This window comes from Empidonax traillii, unplaced genomic scaffold (assembly GCF_003031625.1).
Source record: "Empidonax traillii isolate 1590-97213 ecotype Southwest subspecies unplaced genomic scaffold, ASM303162v1 scaffold417:size1128589, whole genome shotgun sequence".
Taxonomy (NCBI): Eukaryota; Metazoa; Chordata; class Aves; order Passeriformes; family Tyrannidae; genus Empidonax; species Empidonax traillii.
Genome location: NW_020955610.1, coordinates 242193 through 263325, shown reverse-complemented (window position 1 = coordinate 263325; position 21133 = coordinate 242193).

Below are 21133 nucleotides of genomic sequence, written 5' to 3'. Positions count from 1 at the left end.
CCTAACTCACCCAAGCCATGGGGTAGCCCTTGACTGGGATGAGCTCTGGCACCTGGGAGCTCAGCAAGGGTGAAACCTTATACACAAGCACTGGAGAATCATTTTGTGTACACTGGTGCCTTGAGAGTAGCAGAGGGACTTGTCCCCATCACCACCTCATCTTCACTTCAGCAGCCTAATTTGCAGCTGGATATGCACAGGGCTTTGCAGTACCATCTGGCCAACTTTAGCAAGAGGTTTCAGCTCATTCTGTTTAGCCAAGGGGCACCACACTCTGCAGCAAGGTGCTACAGGAGAAGAAAGTGAGGAGGAGGCAGCAGAGGGTTGGCAATGTGGAGCCATCTCTCTAAGTGACTCTGTGCTCAGCCAAGGGAAGTCCCCTCCACTTGGGCTGCAAACTCAGTTGCCTTCAGGACTATTCTATGCCATCCTGCTTCTCCAAACAACCTGGGGCACTACAACCGTTCTTCACAGGAGCTCAACCCCAGCAGCTGAGCAAATACAGGGAAAGATTTATCCCTCCATAATCAGGGATAAAGCTGCACATCTTTCAGTCTTTTCATTTATTTTGTCTGTTAAGGCTTTGTATTAAATCCTTACACAGTGTCAGTCATGTAAAACTTCACTGTAGCATCTCCTGTTAAATCTTCATTGATATGTGAGGAGGGACAGCTAAACTCCAAATGGATTTTGAAGCATTTTACTTAGGTGAGAGTGGCTTACTGCAGTTCTAATGTATTCATCTCATATCCTGAGCTTTACATCAGAGTGACAAAATAAACAGTTTCAGAAAACCATTTGTCAGTAATTCTCACAAACAAGAAAACCTCAGCAATGGCCCACCTGAATTTTTTTTTCCTCATAGAAAAGGGAAGTTCCTTGGAAATATGCATTAACCATCAATGCAACCTGTAAATAAACAAAAATCTCAGTATTTCAGTATTTGCACTTGTCTATATTTAGTATTAACATAAAATAAAATGAATGAGAACAGACAGTCAATTTGTTTTACACATAAACACTTTTGGAAAATATAGTTGCATTACCAACAATGCTTAGCTTATTATTCTAAATGGATTTTGTAAATTGCTCTCCTTAACATACTACCCCAATTTTTATAAATTGCTCTATTAGCACAATTTATGGAAATTGTGTCATGCAGCTTGTTAGTAAATTGAGTCTGTTTTTGTCATTTATTTCCATTCTTCTTTGCCAGGGTACAATTCAGCAGAAATATAAGGATCCGATTTTTCTCTCAGCTGCACCAGATAGCTTCTGAATTACTCCTCTGGACTAATTTTTAAGAAAGTGAACCTAGATCATGATTTTCCATGTTGTAAATCCTGTGAAAGAAAAAAGATTCTTCAAAATGTTTCTGCAGCTGAGCTAAAATTAATTTAGCCATTACTAACAGGATGCTCAAATATTTCTTTTTTTTCTCTTACCACAGTATTAGGTTAGACAGTAAATTCTAATTTCATCGAAAATAATGTGGTTAAATTGCCCATGCAGTTATTGTCATTTGACCAAGTTTTGAGTAAATTATAAACGCTGGGGGGAAAAAAGCATGCCTAAGAAATTAGCAAAGTGTGTAGAAAAGGCAAAGACAATTAACAAAAATGTGGAAATTCTCTTCACTCCAGGCTGACTTCCAAAAAATCTGGTAGCAGTTCCCCACTGCACACAAATCTGACTGAAACTCCTTTCATTAGACTTTTTTCTGTATCATAAACAGTATGGGCCACATTTTTGAAGACATGCATTCCAGAGGATACAGCATACTACTGCAAATAACTTAATCCCAAATATTTGGAAAATGTGGGGCTAGATCTTGAGTGCTTTCAAAGAACAGAAGGAATCCCTTGGGGTCTTCAATAAGTTTTAAGCTAAAGCTTTAATATTTCCAGTCTCAGGAAAATATCCTGGGATCTCCCAAGAAAAACTGCAAATCACTTTAATGTTTGGATGATCTAAGAGATAAAGATCATGTATAAACTGAAAAATATGAGGGGGAGACAGTCACGCCATAGAGGAGAGGGATGATTCTGCCTTTTCAATCTCCAAAGTCTCACAGAGGTAGCGACAGGCTTGACAGCAGAGGGAAATAAATGCCCCCATCCGTTCCCTCCGTAAGAGGCATTTCATGGAGGATAGGCACAGGAAGCCAACCTTGTCAGGAAAGGTTAATAGAGGTGCTGGAGTTGGAGGCATTGGGGAACAGGGTATTACATGAGGAGACAGCACAGAGCTGGTGCCAAAAGTACCCTGTTCCACCAGCAGCAGGACAGAAAAAAGTAGGACGCAGCCGAGAGGTAAGAGGGGAGACAATGGAGACAGGCACAAAAGGAAGAATCCATCAGACCAGGTGAGGTACAGAGAAAATACATCTGATTGCTGTACAGGGGTGAGAAAGAAGATACATTCGAGATACATTTAAGGAAGGGTAACAGTTTTAGAGCAGGACCAAGTAAGGCAGGAAAATGAGGCAGTTGCAAGGTGTGATTTTGCCATCAAACTCAGAGATTTTGTCAGGTTTTTGCCATCCTGAGTGCTAAATGGCCTAGTAGTGAACCACAAGGCTTTGAGGTAGGAGCATCAGTTGTGACGCAGAGTTTCTGCAATTTTATTCACCTGCCTAATGTAAACTGTATTCTTTCATCAGATGGAGGGCACTGATAAGAAAACCGGGGCCCTGCCTGAGATTTAGCAATTTACTCTTATTATTAGAGCAATTTGTAGGTCATCTGTTTCGCTAATATTGATAAAGGCTTAGACAAAACAAGAAAATACACTCTGATCAAGATTCAAACATATTTCAAGAAGGAATAAAAGAATGTATAACATGAAAAAAAAAGTTCAAGAGTGAAAATACAAACTGACTGTACTAATTTTCCCTTTAAAAGTATATTTTCACAGAGTTTCATAACTTGATTAAACATTTCCAGAGGAATATATAAGTATTGTAAGAAGTCATGTGACAAGGGTCCTTCAAGCAACAGTCATGTCTTTATAATACAAGGATGAACTGAAATAACTAAGTATATTACTAACTTTGTATTTAACTGTGAATTGTTTTATTCCTCAAACTTAAAATAACGTAAAAATGTTGCAAGGCAGTCTCTTGAGAACCTGGGTTTTGCAGCAGTTTCAATTTCCATTATTAAAGTTTTCCATCCACTTCCTAATTACCTTTTCGTACTTGGGTCTGGGCTTGCTTCCCTTTTGTGGCAACCTCCTGGTATGTAGCCTCTAACAAGTGAAACAACAGCTTCTGATTTTAGCCAAGAGCAGCAACCAGATCGCCAGTGGGTCCCCAGGTTGCATTCTCACAGTTCACTTTTCTCCCCTCTAGTTTTTTTTCAAACAGCTTTATTATCGAGGCCAAGAATGATGTGAATATCAAGGTGTCATAGAATGGTTTGGGATGGGAGGGACCTTAAAGATCATCTAATTCCAACCTCCCCTGCCAGGGGCAGGGACACCCTCCTCTAGACCAGGTTGTTCAGAGCCCCATCCAACCTGGCCTTGAACATTTCCAGGCATCCGTGCCTTCTCTGGCCAACCTATTCCAGTGCCTCACCACCCTAACAGTAAAGCATTTCTTCCTAATATCTAATCTAAACCTACTCTCTTTCAGTTTGAAACCATTCCTCTTGTTCTAACACTGCATGCCCTTGCAAAAAGTCCCCCTCTGACTTTCTTGTATGCCCCCTTTAGGTACTGAAGGGCTGCTATAGGGATACCACCATCATACTTGTGTAAATGAACTTATGATAGAATGCAGGTCTCCACAAACCATCCGTGCTTTATTTAAACACACATACATACATTCACATAAATGCAGGTATCTGATAATGAGCAAGCAATGAGGTGTTTGAAGGAGCAGGCAAGGGTGCATTTAAAAGAAGCCTTTGCCCTAACTCAAATTACTGTTGTGTTTTCAGGGTATGTGACTCATCTGACAATCTTTTTCTTCCCCTCCCCAAGTAGGCTGAACAGTGATCAAGAAATAAATGACAGAGTTTTAACATGTACTAATAGAGAGACATAATTAGAAGCTCTGAAGGCTTAAGAAAGGGAGGTTCCATTGTAACATCCAGCTTGCACTTGCAGGCATTTTTTAATTCACTTGTTAAAATAAAAACCAGGAAAAAAAACCAGGATAAATACTGATGATCACAGGTTCTGTTTCAGTTTCGTTGTCATTGATATGACAATAGTTTAAAATATTTTCTCAGTCCCCAAATTCTTAAAATAAATGGCATGAATAGATTATTTCACACAGCTACTAAGAAATTACTAAAAATTCCATAGAATGCACATTCCGCTCAGAACACGGAGGAAAAAAAATGACCTGGTAATGGAGCTAGCAGGAAAGATTTTTTAAGCATCATTAATGTCTAGGATGCAAATCTCCATGTAGATTTCAAATATAAGTATGTGCCTGAGGTTCAGAACCTGCCTTGTTACTGAACAGTGACAGATAGAAGGAACCAGCTGAAATTCTGCCACTAACTGGAGCTTAAATGCTGATTGCAGAGCCATATCAGGAAAGAATCAATCCTCCCTTCAAAGGGTGTGAACTTTTACTACTGAACTTTACCTGCTAAGCACCTATTTAGAGTAAGCTGTCCCTAAGGTGAAAGGTGAGAGAAGAAAATATATGCTTCTAAGAAAAGAGGCATCCAGGAGAGACCAATCCAGACAAGTCAAAGACAGTGATATAGGCAGGCATGGCACAGAGACAGTAATTACAGTGAGGAAGGGACGAAGCCAAGTCAGGAGAGAAAAGGATGCAATAGAGGGTTGAGCAAAAGTAAGGTAACTACAGAGTAGAGGAAAACTACAAAGGAGGTCACAGATAACAGATGGGAAGACCAAGAGCTGCTTTTTGTAAAGATTAAACTCAGACTCAACTGAATTCCCTTTACTGGCCAGGCAATGGGACTAGTCGCTCCGATAGCTGGGCAAAGTGGCTAAGAAATTCTAATGTTTGCTCAGCAGTCATACTCCAGCTGAGACAGAAATCTCTTGGAGCACAGCTTTTACCATCCCTTCTCTCACATCTTGACCTCAGGAGCACATTTAAATGGGGGGTTTGTCTGTTCCAGGCTTTTGCTACAGCAGGGAGTTTTAAGCCATTCAAATACGTCTGCATGTCAGATGCTTGATTTGGTCTGGGGAATTTAGAAATTTTACAAGGGGTCAACATTGCACATTTCAACCCTACAGAGGGTACATTATAAACAAACCTTGTTTTTGCAAGTGGTTCTTAATTTAAATAACCGAGCTTCCTCTGGGATTTTAAATTAAGAATTCTGGTTTTCTCACTGTTTTTCTCATTTATGCATTCTTTTTCCCTCCTCATTGTACCAAAGTCTGTCCCATTGCTCCCAAACTAATATAGTAATATGACAGGAAATGTTCCTTTTTTTAAAAAGGGCAGGGATGTGAGAAGGTAAAAAAAATAAGTTCAGTAAATATTCCAGAGCAACAGAAAAAATAATCAAGGGACAGGGTGAGGCAAGTACAATCTTTTTTTCCTTCTGGTGTGGTTATACACATCCTATTTTTGCTCATTTTCAAAGCCATTTTTGTAATCTTCAAACCATACAATAGCGGCTTCTTATTTTGTCTATAATAAATTTTTATACCCAGTAAGTAAACCTAATTTCCAATTTCTGTACAAATCCTTCTTAGGCTTGGGTAAATGAATGTCTGTGATTCAGCCAGTGGGTCTCTAGCTACCCTTCCTCACAATCCTAACACAGGGACGATTTTCAGCTGTGCTCTTCATACTGTTGGCAAGAGCCAACTTGTTTCAGCTGCTTTGACCCAGATTTGCTTCCTAAGGGACCTCAGCAAGATGGGCTCTGATGTAGCTGAATCCATCCTTCCACCCACCAGTGGTCTCTGTTTCGCTGGTTTTTTTCCTTCTTACCCCAGGAGTCTGAAGCTCCACCCTTTCCTCCCTCCCTGACAGTCATAGCCCACAGGATAGGATGTAATAAAAATACAGGATCCCCTCCTCTGTTTTCCGCATCTTCTGAAGTCACCAACTCTTCTTAGTCATCTCTGCCTAATTTGTTCTCTCACTGTATTCCTGGATAGTTTCATATTTAAAACCCTTCTTCCCCCTTAGCACTGATATCTTCATTTGGGGTGATTCTGAGGAAATAAAAACCCTCATTTAGGGATTGACAGAGAAGCCCTGACATGGTATTGCCCTTGCTGACTTCTCATCTCATTGATTCACTCTTCACCATGATTGCCCTAACATTTGCACTGTCAGAACTGAGGGGACGTTAAATGGCATAATTAATCTGAGAAGAAAGAAAACGTCTTTTCCCCATAGAAAAGGGTTTAAAACAAATTATAGTTTTGATAACTCCAAGACTTTCAAACTTGTGCTTATATACCAGGAGAACAGAAGGAACTGGAAGAGAACAGCAATAAACCCATATAAGCTATTTGCATAATGGACTTGCTACATTGCAAATACTAATGAACAAGGTTCCCCTTGGCTAAGTTAGAGGGCAAAGGAAATTTTCCATGTTTAACATGGGCCCTTTATGTTACCTAATCAGGCTGCCATTGTCTGATCTCTCTACCGCTCATATTCCAAGTTTCCTTATTTTGTGATGGCAAGAAAATTTTGTTCATAGTTCATTATCAAAGTAAATTCTCAAACAAATACTTTTTTGGACATAAAAATACAGAAAATATGTAAGAAATTATTTTCATTCCACTTCTCTATCTTCAGAAGATTGACCAGGAAAAGAAAGCAGCCCTCCACTGTGCTTCTGCAAAAATACAAAAGCATTCATAATCTCATAAGAACATCCATGTCATTTAGGTGCCTGAACTTGAAGTGATCAATTACGAAAATGGGACTGTATCAGCACATGAATGTCAAATATTGGATGGAAGATAGGCAGCTGCATGTCAGGACAGTGGGCTAACAGCAATTTGGAAAACTTTGGCTTTTCAACATTTACATAAACCTTCCAGATTTTGTAAATACCACATGGGGTTATGCTACTTTACTGAGGTACCCTAGATGATGAATGAGTGGCATGGCATCTTGTTCATTTAAAGACAGGGAAGAGAGGAAACAGAAAGGCAGAAATAGTTTTGTCAAGGTATGATCTCTGTTTTCCTTTCAAATAATGAAACACTACCAGACTGACCCTACAAAACCAAGTAGAATCTCTGTTTGTTCTCCATGACTTTCCAAAGACCCTTTTCTCATTTTCCAGGACTTCTGCAGTCTGGTTTGCCACCTCTGCACACTTTTCTGTCATGTGCTGTTTTCAGTTTGCCACATCCCTGCTCTCAGGAAGGATAACCATGAAAAAAGAAAGCGATGACTTGTAACAACCAGTTTTCTTCACGAAAAACAGTCAAAGCCATTACTGGACTGGAAGGCACTTTGACCTCTTCAAACCTGCAAGTAAAAGTCTATTTTGTATAAATTCAAAAGTATTGCTTTTCATCTGTGAATTATTATGGCTTTATATGTTTTCTATGTCTGTACAAAGCAAAGGTGTCATGGTCAAGCTCAGTCTGAGTCAGGACTCCGAGCTGTCTAGCAGATTTTCTGTGTCATACAATAGCTCTGTGTCCCCAGCTATAAATGACACATAATAATGACAACCTATGTTTCTTGCAGAAACTGTCCACAAGTGTCCAAAACATGAATAAAGACAATCCCTGTAAGCAAGGCCAAGAACAGCAATGTCCAGCTGGCCTACAAGGCACACACCTGAGGTACAAATGAAATCATCAAAAAAGAAGCTTCACTGCTCATAAAGGAATAAAGGTATTCCCTTCCGTTTGTAGAAAGTTTTCAGATATGCAGTTGTAAAGTGCTTGATAAGAAAAACTGTTCCTGATTTACATATCCTGAAATAGATTTAATTAGTTATGGAGTATCATAAAATGCCTAGGAAGTAGCCACTTGCTGATGTATTCACCTGGGAGCAATTTGAGGAGCTGTTCTTCAGCCCTGCAGACATGCAAGATGAAAGAACAGACAGATCATTAGCCAACAATGAAATTAAAAAGAAAAATACAGTGACTAGAAAAAGCAATTATCATCTCCATTAAATTTTATCTGATTCCTTATCAAGTGTGGCTGGACAAAAGGACAAGAATTGGTGTCCCAACACTTCCTTGGTGAGCTGATGCATCCAGGACAAGAAGAGATGAAAGGCAGCCCTCTGCACTGAGGGCTAGGTAGGACTCTGGCATATCAAATCCCTTGCTTCCAGGATCAAAAAATATTCCCAGGGAGCTGGAGAAATAAAGCTACCATTGATGAATAATTCAGAGACAGGACCTGAATTTGGCATTGCTACTCAGACCTGAAATCAATAGCTGTTTTGCTTACAGAAGAGCTGTGGGACTTCTAAATAAAGTCATATTTTTCATGTGCATGAAACAGCCAGTAACAATCCTCTTCTGCTCTCCATGGGCAATCGTCTTCCAGGGAAGACACTTGCTTCTGCTGACTCCTACTAATTATGTGGTTTGGTGAGCAGCCACAAAATCTTTCTGGGTTCCACAGGACCAGGTATCCATGGCAAGGTCCTTCTGAACCTCCTCTCAGATCCAGGAGGTGACTTCTGTGGCAGTTGCACCTCAGGGACTTCCCTTCCCAAGCCATGGCACAGTGACCCTCACCTATTAAGGTAACTTATTTAGACTTATTAGGGCTACAGCTATTTTACACTGAAAAATCATCAAATACTTGACTAAACTACCAAGAAAGAGCACAGTAATTTTCTAGCTTATTCTCTTAACTGTATCCAGAACTATTAGCAGATCATTATTCTCCAAGAATGCTATGTCTACTCAAAATCTCCAAACTAAGAGGATAAAGTTTATTTTGAATACTCTTAGTATCTGTGATTAACTATGTATATTTCTTATTTCTATTTTTCAGGCTTGTTCTAAAGAATAGGTCAAATTTAATGTCCACCATATGGGAAACAGCCCACCAAATGAAATACTTATTGGGATAATTTCATGGGTATTTAGAAGAACACAAAACTAATTAATTTTCCTTCTGGTTCTCAAAATGTACCTAGACAGAATGGGAAGTTGTATGAGATGCTAATTTTCTTTCTTTGCCCAAATACCATAAGAATAATTTTCTTGATTTATTTTCTATTTCAGATTCTAGTCCTGATCAGAAATGAAAAAAATCAAAGGATGAACAAACATGAAAGGTTAGCAAAACATATTTGCACCTCAAAAATGTTACATTTGCAGTTTTGAAGAAACCTAAATGTCATTTCATACAAACAGATTTTCCCACAGCTCTCCTTATTTGTTAGAGAACATGATAACAAGGATACAGTAAAGAGATGAAACCAGGATTAATGAGACATAAGTGAAGCACTTAATAGTTGAATCTGTGGGATGATATTCACAGGAAAATGATGAAATGGCCATGAAGCATGATTCAAGAGTAAACTTCACCAAAAGAAAAAATATGTATCACAGGAAACATATTTGCATTTTAAGAGGAGAGAACTGAATAACCCAGCAGAGCATTTCCATTTCTAATTATTTGCTACTGTAATTCAATTACTAGATCCTGGGCTTTGTGAAAATATTTCTGTACACTGCACAAAAGAGATCAAAAGTCATCCATTTTTATGCTAATGTAAAGGAGTACAATCTCAACACAAGATCTGTCTGCAAGAGATCCTCATAGAAATATAGCATCCAATTAAAAGCAGACCAATACCTCAACTGACATAAAGCTTCACAGCAGCATGCACATTTGCTGTGTCCTACATTTTCTTGTTCAATTCTTTTTAGTTAGTTCTTTGCTCAGGTGAAAAATCTCTTATTTTTGTTTGCTAATAAACATAACCTCTATTTTCACATTTCCTCTCAAAAAGGATCCTAGACCAGGAGCACAGAGCTAGAAAATACCCTACACTACAGAATACTGTGAAAGAGGCTAAATTATTTGAAGTATTCTTGACAATTAATTTAAAACACTGAAAGACCTCTAATGTTCCTTTTGCAAAATAAGGGCTATTTGTCCATTTGTCCTAACATTTTTCCTTGGAGAGTAATTTATTCTTTTAATGTTATGATTTCATAGTTTTGAAATCCTTTCTCTTGAAGGAATGATATTCTATTTACACGTAGCACTCTGATATTACAGTCTTAGCTGATGGTAAGCATAAGGGGGATTATCAAGATGCCATTATTTTTCAAAGGTATTCGTGAGAACAGATGAGTCTAGGCTTTAGATTAGCAGTAAATTTGCTTTGATATAACATGTTTCATAATTCCAATATAAAAAATAATTTATGAGAAACACAGTCTCTCTGTGTATTACAAGGTACTACATTCAGTTCCACGGCGATTTTGAAAGATGACTTTTCATTTCTTTCTGGGTGTATTGTTCTTACTCTACGAATAGCAGAGGGGTTTTTCTATTCTAAAAGATTCTTTTGTTGAAGATCAATTAATAAGCTTCAATCAGCCTACTTTTGCCCTACTCCTTTGTTAGGTTAAGGACTCCACCCTATCTGACATCATGAATCACCAACTGGGGCTGCTCATTGCACCCTGTCAACGAAACAAGTTTACAGGTTCTAGCAAACTAGTCTCCTTCCTAGAAGCCAGCACCCTCTGGGACAGAAGGACAGGACTACAATCAAAAACCACTAGGCTTTCAGACGAAATCTGATATAGGACAGGTAGCAATAAAAGAGGCAGAAGTTGGGTTTTTCCTTCCTTTAGGTTCTACTGACAAAGGTTTATTAGAATTAGGATCCATCACATTGTTAAAAGGGTTCAACACCTGGCTGGACCTTTTATGCTTTGCTTTGACAACCAAGTGCAACACCAAGAGAAGGGAAGGAAGAGGATGGCAGCACTTGACTGCTTGATGGCAGTACTGGCTGCTGTAAGCTGTACAAGTGCCTGGGGAGAAGACTGTGGCTTTACCTGTACCTGATTTATGCTACTATTTATAAGACTAGGATTTGATATATGAATGAATAAAAAACTGAATTTAGCAAAGGCAAAAAATTGTACTATTAGGACAAAACAGGCCTCCAAAGAGGTAGCTGCAGTCCTAAGCTCCATGTTGGGCTGCAGGGCATGCAAACATTTGTCCCCCAGCACTGGCCCATTGCTTAAGGGGTGGGGGAACATCCAGCCTCGCAGCCATGGCAGCCATGGGTTGACAGACGGCCCTACTCATCCTCTCCATCCTCCCTCTGGGAGGAGATGCAGCTGGGGGAGAGGTTCAATCCCTCTCCCCTCTGGACTCCTGCACAGAGGCCAGCCTGCACAAAGACTGTAGATGTGACTCAGTCACGTCCCTTCCAGGGCTGTGTTCACTGCAGATGTCTCCACCAGCTGGGAAGACCAACTGGAAAATGTTTAATAAACCCTGTTACCCTAATCCTTGTGCCCTCAATAGAACCAAGCACTGACCAGATTTGGGGAACAAATATTTTACCTTGAAAACACGGAGCAAAGAGTCTTGCTAAGGATACAAATACTGTTCAAGACAGATAGAACCTCTCAAACATTCTGTATGAAGTGTTTTGAGTCTCAAAATGATACTCAGAGTGTAACAGCTGTTAAATAGCCCTGTGCCAAGTGCTCAGCACGAGATCGCTCTGAGACATTACAGGCACCACCTGGGTGAAGGGCATCACCTGGGCATCCCTGATGCTACCAAAAGCCCCATAATAAAATTGAACCCATCATGATGCACTCTTTGTCCTGACTTACTTCCAAACTGAGTTACTTAACCATGACCTAGAACATCAGCTGTATTATATATTTATTCCTTCCATCAGTGGACTGGTACAGCATGTGACTATACACCATTAAACAGCTGTTGGCTTTCCATCAAAGCTGGCTATCATTCAGCCATGGATAAAATAATTATGTATAGCACTTCATTGTGTCTAGCCATCCTGAGACAGCTGCTCAAGCAATAAAGAAACAGATTTCAGGCCCCTGGCCCCATTTTTGAGGTGTTGCGTGACCAGCACTCTCCAGCACAAAGAGCTGGATACTAAGACCTCTTTTTACTCACAGATGGGTGTGTGCAATAAAGCCCGTGATGAACTTCAGTCTGAGCTGGGGAATTTGGGGTGGTTTGATAATGCTGCTTTTTTTTTAATAAGGCAATCACCTCCCTAGAGCTGCTCTGGGTAATCCTAATAGGTACCTAATGATTTTCTTCATTTTATTCTTTAGGTTTGAAGTATAATAATGTTACTGTGCTACATGTGCTCTGCAGATAAATCTCTATTTGTTGTTTTCTGATTGCCTCTTGGACATTACGTATTTTTTCTTCACACTCTACCTCATTTGTAAACTGTGGCTGAGAACGATTTATGAAGAACTGTTTGAACCAAGAAGTATTTTTAATGAGTATATTTTGCAAAGGGCAACATCACCACAAATAAAACTAATTAATAGCTTTATTTGATCCAGAGAGGAGGAAAAAGTAAATAGAAACGAAGATATTGATTTGTCCAATGGACTGCCAACTGTCGGAAAGTAACCCTGTGTGTTCTCCATCTTCAATTTCCATTTCTTTGTGTAGCATGTGCAAGTACAATATCTGAGCAGGATTAAGAACTGGAAAATTCTCTCTGTGACAGTATACAGTAAGCAACATGTTTCTTCTGGCACTTGAGACGTAACTTTAGTTTTAATACTGCTGAAAAATCCTTGATTGGAGAGGTACATTTTCATTTTTTGTCTGTTTGCTCAATATCTACTGATAAAGCAAAATATTAGACTGGCCAGTTTAATTCTTAAAGAAGAAAGCAAACAAATACTGTTTAGTTCTGTAATCCCATTACATTTCTTTATTTGCTACGTTTGTCAAAAGCTTACAATTTTCTTTCTCTCTCTGCCCCTTCAAGACCTTACTTAATGACTTAGTAAGCAGGATCCTCATGAGTAAATGAGAACACACGGACAGTAGATGAGGGCAAGTTTCACAGTCAAGGACAAACAAGCCCTGCCCAAAGGTCTGTAGTTCCCACACAGCCACACAGAGCCTGTCATTTCACAGCAAACTACCAGTTTGTTCTGCATTAGCTCACTCTCCTTTGACATTGATATCAAATGCACTGATTCCCTAACTCTTGAGCAAACCTTCTAGCACAACCCAACACATTTGCTACTCTAATTGTAAGATTTACTAGATTTTTTTGTCAGGACACCTAGCTTGCCTCTCAGAGCTTTCCGATAGTATCCTACTCCCTCTGCCCCCTTCTTGCACTTCACACGAAACAACAACAGATAGCCCTGGCATGTGATTTTCCCTGTGTCACAGAATGTCCCAAAAACTAAAATAGACTTCTGTAATAATACTGTAGGTTTGAAAAACAATTCAATATAGAACACAGAGATTATAGACATACTTGTAAAATATGTCAAGTAAATATTTTTAAAAATGAGGGCTTTGACTATATTCATGTCAATTTGGTATGAAAAAAAAAATCCAGATATGGAGAAATAGTTGTACTCATTAGGACATTTTCAGGGCTGCTGCAAGTCACTCTGTCTTCACACACCCTGAGGGACTACTGTCACACTGAGAAGCGACACAAATACAGCAAATTTTACTATTGTGATTTCCTGGATGTGACTTTTTATATGTAGGACACCTGGTAAGTGGCAATAACAGGGAAATTCCCCTGAGCCTTAGGGCAGGCAGTGATCCAGCAGTGCTAGAAGATCTCCTGCACCCTGGTCACTGCCTCCTCCCTCTTCCCAGCATCTTGTGGACAGCTCTAGGACTACAGGCCCTGGGTTAAAACAATTAAGGAAATCAATGAAGGCATTTCAGATGGCAAGGACAGAGCAGCTGCAGAGAGAAAGAGAGAGAAATGAGGATTTGGTTTGCCACAGGACCACAAACTGTTTCAGTGAGGTAAACTTGTTCCAAGTGTTTTTCCATAGGGATGCTTCCTGATCAATAGAAGGGAATGACTAACTGACTTACCAGCATGATCTGCTTTGCAAACTAAATTAATAACATTTCTTAGGTATGCAAACTTTAATACCCATATGTGTTTGGATTTCTTCCAGATTTGATATTTACTGTGAATTTACTGGATTTATATTCTGGAATTTCCTCTGTAAAGCAATTTGAGATTTACAGATAGTCAAATACCCCTCTACTAGAGCCAGGCAGTGTTGTTGTTGTAATAACATGGTGCTCAAGTGCACAAATTTCATATGGTGAGTCAGTTAACTTCAACCATGGTGGACCTGAACATTGATGAGACTTATAAGAAATACTAGTTGTTAGTTACACCAAGAGTCAAAACTCATTTAATATACTGACAACAAACACATGGTGCACCCTGATGAAATTTCTTCTTGTGGTCAAATCCCAAAAGGCCACTCCAGAAGGGTCCCACAGGGATCTTCTCTCTGATGAACCCACCAGTCAGGGAGAGGAGGCAGTGGCACCCCTAAAGTCAGCTGCAAGCTCAGCAGGGCACTGACATCATGTGAACTTCTGTATGCAATGTGTGTTTCTGTGGCAGATATGCAATATATACTTTGCTCTGCAGGTAGCTATTTTTCAAGGATATTAGAGGTGTTTTGCCATATGTTAACTGCCAGTTATTAAAGCTAGTGATACTGACCACTTTGTGAATGCCCCCACCATCACTGTGTGGACGATCCTATCCTGCAGGGACTTTGCCCATCCATCCCCACCTTGCAAAGCACTGGGTCCCTGCAGCAATTCAGAACGAAGGGCAGGCTCACCGGCTGGCTCTTCCCCTCCTTCTTGTCTGTCCCCTGGATGTTTCAGTGTGTACTGAAATAGCAACCTGCCTCCAGCTGGTTCTGCATTATTCTAGGCAGGTATTATGGAGGCAGGGGAAGACACGCATTTAGCCGGGGCTGCACAGAAATGCAGTATTTCCTTTTAAATATGCATAGACAATTTAAAAGAGAAATACTACGATTGCTTCAGGACTGCCTTTGGCTCTGATTAGAAACAGCTGAGCAAAGTTAAATGCTCAGCTGTTTCTACAAAGAGATTAACACCTGTTGAAGATGGAATAAAAATATGTGACAGTTTAAGAGCAAATATCAAAAGATCATTATTGTAAAGTTAACAGTAACACCAGTGACTGATCACATCCCCACTGTCACGCTGCATCACTTCTGGGAGGTGAAAACAGCACATTAACACATCTTAAGCAATATGTGCACATATTTCAAGATCTTTTCTTATCCACAGCTGGGAGAATGGCTCCATGACTTTCTTATCCAAAGAAATTTACAGATGGTGTCAGGTCATAACAAAACAACATCTACCCAGGTGTGCCATGTACACTTGAGGCAGACAGCTGTATTATAGCATGGGTTGTTATAGTTCCATTTGGGGTAGGAGGAACATCCTTAATGTCTTACAGGACAACCTTGGATGTATGTACAGGGTGGGGAGAAAGAAGTTGGAGAGCAACCCCACAGAAAGGGACCTGAGGATTCTGGTCAATGGGAAGCTGAATATGAGTCAGCAGTGCCCTGGCAGCCAGGAGGGCCAACCGTGTCCTGGGAGGCATCAGGTAAAGCATGGCCACCTGCTCTGCTATGCACTGGTGTGACCTCACCTTGAATATTTTGTGCCATTTTGAGTGCCACAATATAAAATGGATATTAAGCTATTAGAGAGCATCCAAAGGAGGGCAGCAAAGATGGTGAAGGGTCTAGAGAAGAAGGTGTACGAGGAGTGGTTGAGGTTGCTTGGTTTATTCAGTGTAGAGAAGAGGAGACTGAGTGGAGACCACATCATGGTCTACAGCTTCCCCACAAGGGGAAATGGAGGGGCAGGCACTGATTTCTTCTCCATGGTGACCAGTGATAGGACCCAAGGGAATGGCATGAAGCTGTGTCAGGGGAGATTTAGGTTAGATATTAGGAAGATGTTCTTCACCTAGAGGGTGGCTGGGCACTGAAACAGGCTCCCCAGGGAAACAGTCATGGTACCAAACCTGTCAGAGTTCTAGAAGTGCTCAAAAAATGCTCTCAGGCACATGGTGTGATTCTTGGTGCTGTTCTGTTCAGGGCCAGGAGTTGAACTCAATGATCCTTGTGAGTCCCTTCCAACTCGTGATATTCTATGATTCTATGTGTGATTTCCCAAATTTCTTTTCCTGTATGCTTCAGGGACAGTAGGAGTTTGTTTTACCTCCCCACCTGTTGGCTGAAGGCAGCAACCTGACACAGAGACCAGAGCTTCTCCTACACTCCACAGTGCCATCCTTGCTCCAATCAGTACAGGGAAAGAAGGCCTGGCACTGCTGGAGCTCCCCCACCACCCTGAAGTGTTCTCCCAAGGCAGCAGGAAAGCACCGGGCCCTGTGGGATGCTCTGCTGCAGTTCCCCATGGGTGCTGCCTGTGAGCTCACTGCATTTCTCTGAGGCTGATGCTGCAACTGAAATAAGTGATCTCAAATTTTTTACCCAAAACCAGAGTTTCTCTCCTGATGAAGGCCAGCTGCAGGAGCAGTCCAGATAGTGGTGCGCTCCACAGTTCATTAACACAGAACTCTGCAAAACAGGGGCTACCATGTGCACCCCAGGGTGGGGTTGCCCACACTTCCCAGGAGGGAAGCACTCCAGACACTGTTGAAAGGTTACACTTGCAGGCTCACTCTCTGGTTAGGTGCCTCAGGAATGCCTTGTGATGCAGACATATGCCAAAATGCACTGAACCACAGCTGTGGGCATGGTCCACCCATGGGCCAAGGTGAGGAGCACACAACCATGACCACTGGTATGATGGCAGTGGGGACACAGCCCAGGGCTGTGTTCGTCTCAGACTCTGATTAGACCTCCACAACATGAGGCATGTGAATTGTCACTAAGTCCCCGCAAGAATAAACATTGCAATCGTACCTGCTACATTTGGGTATGTGCCAAAGCTGCCTATGGTGGCAGAGAAGGAGAGCCCACACCAGCCTGGCTCCCTGCTGGCTTCTTCCTACAGCTGCTGGAGACCACTGCCATGTCCAGTCATGTAAAAAGCTGGCTGAGGTGAAGGGCACCCCTGGCTTTCCTCTCCCTGCAAACTGAGAAACTGCAGCTTGCTTCTCCCCTGCAGATGTGTCATTCTTCAGGCTGTGCTCAAATGGAAAAGCTGATGAAATGGCTGCTTTGAGCACACGTCACTGCACAGGTCCCCTACTCCCAATGGACGTAATGGCTCAGAGATTTACAACAGCCAAAAATTTTGATGCGTGTCTCCTCAAAACCAATTTATTTTTATTCCAGAAGGTATAAATAATAGAGAGGCCTGGGGTTTGTTGGCTGATCTCTTATTTATTTTCTCTGATCATTTATTGCAATTCAGTTTATTTCTTCCTCTGATTTCAATTTCTGCTCTGGATTCATTTTGATTCTAGTTTCCTCAAATATTATGCACATAAATTAAGTAGCAGTATTGAGAAAAAAAAAGATCCGGGAGTCACCTGTGTAACCCAGAAGCTATGAAAGGATGCAAAATGCAGAGAGCAGAGAGAATGAGCAAAAAACCTGACACTTTTATTCTATTTCATTCCAGTCTTGTATATGGAATGCTGTATTTCTTATGTTATTTAAAAAAAAAAAAAAAAAAAAAAAAAAAAAAAAAAAAAAAAAAAAAAAAAAAAAAAAAAAAAAAAAAAAAAAAAAAAAAAAAAAAAAAAAAAAAAAAAAAAAAAAAAAAAAAAAAAAAAAAAAAAGTAGATACTGGAAGGATTCTGAAAATATACTTTGAAAGGATAAAGAAACTGGAAGACTATCCATAAGAAAACATACTGTAAAGATTTAAAGAGAAAAATGAATAAGAGATGATATGCAGTAGGTATATAAAGGACTTTGAGAGAAAGTAATTCAATACATCCTTTTTCCATACAATAAAGGAAAGGAGATATACTAGCCCTGTGCACCTCTTTCAAGACTTGATGAAAGTAAATTTATTGATTTAGACTGTCAAATTTTCACAAAGTCACTGGATAGGTTTAAAATTTATTAATAATAAAAAATTAATACATTATACTTAGTCCTGTACTGTTCATCTTGAAATATCTTGCTTATACCCCTGGAACATTTAATATTATCATCTTCACTGTTACTAGCTGGATTAGGCTGACAAGGAATGTAAATGCTGGGATTTCTGTAACTGTACAGCCTTTCCCAGGTCCAAGTGAGCAGAGCTAAAGTCACCTATTTATTCTGCAATGCCATAGTTTACTACTTGGAGCACTAGGTTTAAAAAAGCATAACATTTTGCATGTCAAATACTGCAAACTAAAAAAGTAGAAAAAAGAGGCTACTGAAACTAAGACAAGGTTAATAAATCTTTTTAATGCTTGAATAGCTAACAAGGAAGGGCATGCAAGGACAGACTTAGTGATATAACCAGTACCAAAAAAGGATGTTGTGTCACCTACTACGAAAGTGTAGAATTTAAAACATTTGAAATTATTGCCTGAACATGAATTTCCTTGGGCCAAAATACCATATTTCTGGTAATTGCTTCATGCATTATCTACAATCACAGATTATTTCATTCTGCCATTCACATGAAAATAATCCAAGGACTATCCATGCAAGTTCAAGCCTATTTTTCCCTGGGCTGTCACTTTCAGATGTTTTTCAGTTTCAGCATTTTTCCGTGCTGGGTCCCCCAACCAAATGGGTCCATCCAGCTACGGCACACAGACTCAGGAAGGAGCAGCAGAACTCTCTGTTTACAGATTATAATGCTTCACTTCCACAATCAGCACTGTCTATCACTGAAGGTGATCAATCATTTGGTTCTCACATTCCTGTTTTAAGGGTCCCACATTTTAAGAGGCATCAGCTTTCACTGCTGGAAGAGGCAGTCACGGTCCTGTCCTCACTGAAATCAGAAGTTATGTATCAGAAAGAAATTGCCACCTACATCAATATAATAGTGTTCTCCCTAAAATGAGTCTTCAGAGCATCATTTCTGTACAAAACTTGCACAAGAAGTAATCAAAACGAAACTTCTTCTAATTGCCTAAGCTATTTGAAGTTCCCCGGTAATTTGACAAGCTACAATTAGCTGTATGTTTTCCAGAGGGACACTTTGGGAGGGAAGCAAGGCGGGGCAAAGGAAGTATGCTGTGGAAATGGGAGTTTTCAATAATTTGCATTTTCTGGTATTTATGGGTATAACTCTAGTATGTAGTTAGAGCTTTTGTTACTGCTCATGACAAAAGTTTACGTGTACCATAAAGGAGGCAGTTTTCAGGTACCTGTTTCCATCACTGCCAGGAAGGCAGCCATGGCAGCAAGTTCTGCAACTGCCTGGGAAGTCAAATGCTTGGCAAGGCCTTGGCTGTGGGCTGTTTCAAGACAGGCTGGGTATGTCCATATGAACATTCAGAGCGGCTTTGGCAAGGGAGCAGACGTGACTACACATTGCCATGTTTTCTCTATTAAAAAACACCAAGCGATTAATGCTGGAGCTGAAAAATATTGATCCTCTCTAAACATGTATGAAAGGCAGCAAAAAGCAGAAGTTACTGAATCCACGTGTGAAATGGAAGAAGTTGAACCCCTTTCTTTGTGAACTGGTTTGGTTATTATAAAAGTAGTCCACCAGGTAAAGCACACCATAGAGTGTGGCAACCTGCCAGCCCATCTCCATGATCCAGAGAGAAGGGCTCTGGTTGAAAAACCTTCTCGCAGAAGGCTGTGGGTCTTCATAGCCAGCAATGGCTCCACAGGCTCCTTTGGGAACAGTCCAGCAAAAATCCAAATTTGTACCCCATGTGCTCACGTCCAAGGTAGGCATCTTGCCAAATGAAAGAGTGTCTGAAAAATAGTTATGATCTCTTTAGCAAGGGTTGGAGCTTTTTCTTTGAATTTGTCCTCTTTTTCCAATTTGTTCAGATCAGAAATCAAACTGACAGGCTTAATAATTATAGGTAGTGTGCTTTGGCAAGCATAGTATCTCTTTCCAAGTAGTGGCAGCTGAATATAGTAGGTAATTCCCAACCTCCTTCCTCAAAGTGGGTAATCTCTGTCTTTCCTTGCTGTGTATTTCCCCAGCTGCCAAGTATTAAACAAATATAGAAGAAGGAATGCTGTTGGGTCACATTTGAGATGTGAAAGTTTAGAATTTCTGCTGATCAACATGAACAAGACTCTGCAGACAATAAAAACCCTTACTTATACCTCTCTCTATTAAAAAAAAAAAAAAAAAAAAAGAAGAGTTAACATGTAAGGTAGCAACCTCCACATTTCAGTATTGCATGGGTTCATCTGTGCACAGGTTTATTTGTGCAACTGAGTAAACTGCCAAAGAGAATGTAGGTCTCTCACTGTTCCTTAAGATGAGGGAATTGGGGAGGGAGGAGGGTGAAGAATACAGAAATGAAAATTAAATTACATTTTAGAAAACGCCTCCATGTGTCAACCTGGGGAGTTTGATTTAATGTGGTAGGTGTTTTTGGAAGTGAGCATTCCAGATTTCACATGTTTTTTGAGCTTTAATTAAATAATTTGAAAAAGAATACCATATGTGCACAGACTTCTCAAGGGATAAGCATGTAAATTTCTACGTTGATATTTGCACACTGTTGAACTCATATCAGCATGGAAGATGGCTCAGGGATTTTTCATTTCTTCCAACTAACTGCCTGAGTAACTACCAGAGAAACTAAGTGGGCATCTAGTAATCTTTGTCACGTTTTTTTAAGGTTCAAGTTCCCCAACAGAGAAGCAACTGCATCACCGAGAAATTTTCCCAGAAAGAAAACACACCTTTTATGAACGTTTTTGTTCTCCCATAGTAATAATAAAAAAAACATTAAAGCACACATAATGCAGCAGTCAGTACCTATCTAGCTGTGCAGTAAAAAGTAAAAGGAGCCCAGAAGAACAAAGGGAAGGCATGAATAAGTGCTAACACAGGCACCAGGTGGAGCGGTACAGCCGTCTGTACCCTGACTGACTCACTCACTCAGCTTGTTTTTATATACATCAACCAGGAGACAAACTCCACTGTTACGTGCAGCTTTGATAATACATAATTAGTTAGTGATTTAACAACCACCAGGGAAAAAAATAGGACAGTGATAATGGC